The 6,413-nt window shown below is 44.4% G+C and overlaps 1 protein-coding gene across 1 annotated transcript in view; it reads left to right on the forward strand.

The window, feature by feature from the left end:
• The first annotated feature begins 4,630 nt into the window (after nt 1-4,630).
• Nucleotides 4,631-6,413, forward strand: part of LOC122548814 — a 22,036-nt gene continuing 20,253 nt past the window's right edge. The window contains exon 1 of the mRNA XM_043687607.1: nt 4,631-4,931. The gene's annotated coding sequence lies outside the window, so the exon portion shown is untranslated. The remainder of the gene's footprint in view (nt 4,932-6,413) is intronic.

Raw genomic sequence — 6,413 nt, forward strand, 5'->3', positions numbered from 1 at the left:
GATTCCTGATGAAGAGCTTTTGCCCGAAATGTCGATTTTCCTGCTTCTCAGATGCTGCCTGACCTGCTGTGCTTTTCCAGCACCACATTCTCAACTCTAATCTCCAGCATCTGCAGTTCTCACTTTCGCCAAAATGTTAACTCTGCTTTCTGTCCACAGATGCTGCCAGACCTGCTGAGTTTTTTTCAGAAATTTCTGTTTTGTTTTGAATATATTGATGTCTTGCTTTGATTTCACAGATTGAATTATTGGCCTTAGTTTCTAAACAAGTATTTAAAGGAAAATAGACACACAGGTGAAACCTAAAGAAATCTGGTGATGGTTAGATCATTAGATCATAAGAGACAGGAGGAATAGGCCTTTTTGCTCCTGGAATCTGTGGTGTCTTTCAGTAAAACCATGTGTAATCAGTAAAATCAAACTGATGTGACTCTAGGGGCGGCACGGTGGCTCAGTGGTTAGCACTGCTGCCTCACAGCACTAGGGTCTCAGGTTCGATTCCAGCCTCGGGCAACTGCCTGTGTGGAGTTTGCACATTCTCCCTGTGTCTGTGTGGGTTTTGTCTGGGTTCTCCGGTTTCCTCCCACGATCCAAAGATGTGCCGGTCAGGTGAATTGGCCATGCTAAATTGTCCATAGTGTTAGGTGCGTTAGTCAGAGGAGGGTGGGTTACTCTTCGGAGGGTCGGTGTGGACTTGTTGGGCCACAGGGCCTGTTTCCACACTGTAGGGAATCTAATCTAACCTAATCTTAAATCCACATTCCTGCCTGTTCCACATTACCGTTAACTCGCTTTTCAATCAAAAATCCATTTGAATATATTCAAGGCTGGTCAATGACTGAGAACCCACTGCTTTCTGTAGATGAGAACTCCAAAGATGAATAAACCGTTGAGAGACGAAATTCTGCTCCCTCTAATGAGAATGCCCATACCTTTAAATGGTGTTTTCTCGTTCTAAATTTCTCAACATCATCTACCCTATCGAGCCCCCTCAGAAGTTCTGTTTCAATAAGTTTGACTTTCATTCTCCAGAACTTCAGTGCATCTAATGAGAAAGATTCAGCAAGTTGGATTAGACTATCCCTACATCCCAGGCAAAATGTTATGTGATGCGCTTGGGAAGAGCTAACAAGGTAAGGGATTGCACGATGAATGGTAGAAACTTGGAATGTACTGAAGATCAGAGACCTTGGTGTGCATATCCACAGATCTCTGAAGATAGTAGGGTAGATGGTTAAGGTGGTTAAGAAGGCATGTAGGATACTTGTCCTTCTTAGCCGAGACATAGAATAAGGAAGTTATGCTGGAACTATGTAAAACACTGGTTGAGCCTCAACTAGAGTACAGTGTGCAGTTCTGATCATATTACAGAAAGTATGTGATTAAATGAGAGAGGAACAGAAGAAATCTACCAGAATGTGGCTGTACTGGAGGGGTCAAGATATGGGGAGATTTAAATAGATTATTGTTATTTACTTTGGAATGGCAGGGAACCTAATAGAGATGTATAAGATTATGAGGGGCACGCATTGAGTGTATGAGAAGGCATTTTCCTAACATTGGAAGGATCAATAATCAGGGTATAGATTTGGGGTTGAGGATTTTGTTTTTCATTCTGAGTTGCTGGGAATGGCTTTCATTTAATATGGCAGGGAGATGGAAGCCAAGAGAATATTAGAGAAGAATACTACAATCACAACATATGTGAGATACTGTTGTACTGGTCGAGAGAATTGTAAGTTAATAGGTGAGGTCTGTAAGTGACAAAGAAATTAAGTCTAACTCAAGATTACTGTACAGGTATATAAATGTATGGATTATAGTAAATGGAGTTACAGGTACAGATTATATAGAAATATGTTTTAGCGATAACAGAGACCTCACTTAAGGAAGGGCAAAATGGCTATTAAATATTCCTGGGTACAAGGTTTTCAGAAAAGGTAGAAAACTAAGGAAGAGGGCAGTAATATTGGTGAAGGAGATTGTTGGAGTACTGAAAAAGAGGATGATTCACAGAGTTCAAGTACTGAATCGATTTGGCTAGGGCTAAGGACCAAAAAGAATATAATTAGAGTCATAGTCATACACCACATAAACAGACCCTTCGCCCCAATTCATCCATGCCAACCAGGTATCCTATTTTGAACTAGTTCCATTTTCCTGTGTTTGGCCCAAATCCCTCTAAACCTTTCCTATTCAAATACCTGTTCAAATGTCTTTCAATGTTATATTTGTATTAGCTTTTACCACTTCCTCTGATGGTTCATTCCACACACACACCATTCTCCATATGCAAAAGTTGCCCCTCAGGTCCCTTTTAAACTCTTCCCCCCTCACCTTAAACCTATGCCGTCTAGTTTTGGACTCCCTTTGGACTCACTTTATCAATGCCGCTCATGATTTTATAAACCTCTGTAAGGTTTATAAACCCTCAGCCTCCGATGCTCCAGGGTAAAAAGTCCCAGCCTATCCAGCCTCTCCATATAACTTAAAGCCTCCAGTCCCAGTAACATGCTTATATTTTTTTTCTGTACCCTTTCAGGTTTAACAACAGAATTGTATGTAGTATTCCAAAAGTTGCCTCATCAATGTCTTGCACAACTGCAACATGATGTCCCAATTCCTATACTCAGTGCTCTGACCAATGAGAGAAAGCATGCCAAGTGCCGCCTTCACCACACAAACCAAAAGCTGAGCAGTCATTTAGACTCAAAATATTAGCTTGCTTTCTCTCCATGGATGCTGCCTGACCAAGAAAGAAACACTCTCACTGAAAGCTTTCAACATTAATAAAGAAGTAATCTTGGATAGACTGTTCTACTTACCTGTACTTCCACAAGTCATCTACTGTGTCCGTTGCTCTCAATGTGGTCTCCTCTACATTGGAGAGACGATGCCAACTTGTGGAACATGTGGATGTATCCTTTGGGGCCTTGGATGGGGGTGAGGGGGGACATGTGGGCACAGGTTTTCCACTTCGTGTGGTGGCAGGAGAAGGTGCCGGGTGGGTGAAGGGTGGGTTAGTGGGGGGTGTGGACCTAACAAAGGAGTCTCAGAGGGAATGATCTCTACGGAACGTAGATAGAGGTTAGGCAGGGAACTATATCCCTTGTGGATGGGGTGTATTTTTAGGTAGCGGATATGGTGGAAGATGATGTGATGTATCCGGAGGTTGGCAGGGTAGAAGATGAGGACCAGGGGGTTCTGTCCTTGTGATTGGAGGGGTGGGGTCAAAGGTGGAGGTGGAGGAAATGGAAAAGATGCACTGGAGGAGTGTTTCAGAGAAAATCTCAGAGACACACGCATTAAACCCTGTAGCCGAACACTATAACTCACCCTCCTACTCCGTCAAGGACATGTAAGTCCTGGGCCTCCTCCACTGCCAAACTCTAGCCATCCAATGCCTGAAGGAAGAAGGCCTCATCTTCCCCCTTGGCATCCTCCAACCACACGGGATCAATGTGGATTTCACCAGTTTCCTAATTTCCCCTCCTATGTTATCGCAGATCAAACCTTCCAATTCGGCATCGCCCTGTGTGGCACCATGTGAAAAGACTTTCTGAATGTGTGATGGCATGTGATACAGATCCACAGCAAACTAGTTCTCTTAAATGCTTTCTGAAATAACTGAGCAAGCCAATCATTTGTAACAAATCACAATAAACGTGGAAAAAGAATACAACTGGACAGATCGCTGAGAATTGACCTGGGACTGGAAACTACAAAGGCACAAGAGTTCCTGCAAAGCCCTCACAAGTTTTGGCATGTGCTGTCCCACTGGCAGGATAACCCACAAACGTTGACGGCACCTGATATACGAGTGTGAGAGAATGATCCTGTAGTCCACAACATTGACACTGAGCACTGGAAAGCCAAGAGAGAAAATGTCCAATGCTCTCAACAAAAGTCAGACCATGTTGCAACCTGAGACCTATTTAGAGTTGTCACCTTAATCGAATGCGAATGACTATTGTGACAATGAATATTGTGGCAACTGCACACATTTACACACAAGTACAGAAATTATGCCTTCAATGTAGGCAGCTGGTTGGGAAGATGGAAAAGTTCAGTTACTTTATGATAATTTTAATTGCTGACAATTCATATTGGAAACTCAACAGTTCAAACTTGGGCAAGGGAACCAACTAGTGGTTACCACCAACTGCCCTTTCTTATCTTATGCATTAGCACTCAACCATTTTCAATGTCATTTGACACGAGGCATCATTTGAACTAATCTGCAGTTGGGGAGGGGGAGGATATCAGGATTTTGATCCAATGACACTGGAGGAAGTCTGGTATTTCCAGGACAGGAGTTGCTTAGAAAGGAACTTTCAGGTAATAGTGTTCCCACAAATCTGCTACCCTTATCCTTCTGGATAGAATTTTAATGGGTTTGGAATGAGCTGCCTAAGAAGCCTTGGTGGATTTCTGCAGTGCATCTCATAGAAGGTACACACTGCTGTTCCTGAGAGTTGATGACGGAGTGGATATTGATCTGATACCACTCCATTATCTGCAATGCTTCAAGAAGGCGTTTCACCACCACCCTTTTGTGGACATTTAGGAATGGGTAATAAATGTTGCCAACACCAATGAAGGAAAAAGTTAATAAAAAGTGTATGGTATTATAATTTCATGGGAGTTGCAAACTGCACGGGATTGCAGTTAAAATGGGCTGGTTCAAAGAGAGAGGTTGAGAGGGGAGCAGGCAAAGGGCTGAATGACAGTGATGTTGACATTGAGGACCAAACCCAGTGACCCCGCGTGGTTGTTCCGTCACGTGCCTCCCAGAGCGGAGCGATGACGTCGACAATAAGGCACGCGCGGTCCTGACCGTTACAATTCAAACGGCGTCGCGCGGCCGCCGAGCGAGGCATCGATTCCGCGAGCCGGCGCCGGTCACCCATCCTCGGACCAACTACTCCAAGGTGAGTGCACGTAATGTCGATGATTGCGGGTGTAGGCCCGCGGAGCGAATGGGAGATTATACCCGACTGTGGATTCGTCAATCACTTTCCACTTGACTTCTCAAAACGAAACCGTTCCAACTGGTTTGGAGAAAGCTCGAGACCCGATTGCTGGTGTTTTTCGACAAAACTGGGACAACAAATTGGCGGGAAGAAAGAGCGCCATTTTCATTAGTGTGCGCACGCGCCAAGGGGCGCTGGGGCCTAGTCACGTGCTCAGTGCTGTCAGTCGAACGTCTGGCAGTGGGCACAGCCCAACCCCCACCCACCCACCCCAGGTTTTCATCTTTGCTTTACATTTGTAAGAATGTCATTATGGGAGGGTTGTGGTGCCATTAAATATTGTTGCTCATTTTGTTAGGTTTAATCAGGTTCAATGTGTGTATTTTCTTGTGTGTAGAGAACATGTGTTATATGTGGCTTCCAGTGTACGTGCAAATACACTACACTGTCCACTCAACTGACATTTTAAATTGGTTTTTGGCATAATTCTTAGCATATTCAGAATTATGTAGCAGTTGTTACCCTATCATCAATCATATACAATATTGAACAATGTTTCATATAATCCTGAAAGTATGAAAACAGGCCCTTCAACCCAACAAGTCCACATCGACCCTCTCAAGAGTAACCCAACCAGACCCATTCCCCTACCCTATTACTAAATAATTTACTCCTGACTAATGCACCCGACCTACACATCCCTGAACACTGGGCATTATAGCACGGCCAGTTCACCTAACCTGCACATTTTTGAATTGTGGGAGGAAACAGGAGCACCAAGAGGAAACCCATGCAGACACAGGGAGAAAGTTCAAACTCCACAGAGACAGTCACCTGAGGCTGGAATTGAACTTGGGTCCCTGGCGCTGTGAGGCAGCGGTGCTAACCACTGAGTCACCATACTGCCCCCAAATGTTTTGAGATTACAAACATACAGCATAGAAACAGGCTCTTCAGCTCACCTTATTATGCTGCCAGTTTGGTTCGCTTAGAACATAGAACAATACAGCACAGAACAGGCCCTTCGGCCCACGATGTTGTGCCGAACATTTGTCCTAGCTTAAGCACCTATCCATGTACCTATCCAATTGGCGCTTAAAGGTCACCAATGATTCTGACTCTGCCACTCCCACAGGCAGCGCATTCCATGCCCCCACCACTCTCTGGGTAAAGAACCCACCCCTGACATCTCCCCTATACCTTCCACCCTTCACCGTAAATTTATGTCCCCTTGTAACACTCGGTTGTGCCCGGGGAAAAAGTTTCTGACTGTCTACTCTACCTATTCCTCTGATCATCTTATAAACCTCTATCAAGTCACCCCTCATCCTTCACCGTTCCAACAACAAAAGGTCTAGCACTCTCAACCTATCCTCGTACGACCTATTCTCCATTCCAGGCAACATCCTGGTAAATCTTCTCTGCAACCTCTCCAAAGCT

This window comes from Chiloscyllium plagiosum, chromosome 4 (assembly GCF_004010195.1).
Source record: "Chiloscyllium plagiosum isolate BGI_BamShark_2017 chromosome 4, ASM401019v2, whole genome shotgun sequence".
Lineage (NCBI taxonomy): Eukaryota > Metazoa > Chordata > Chondrichthyes > Orectolobiformes > Hemiscylliidae > Chiloscyllium > Chiloscyllium plagiosum.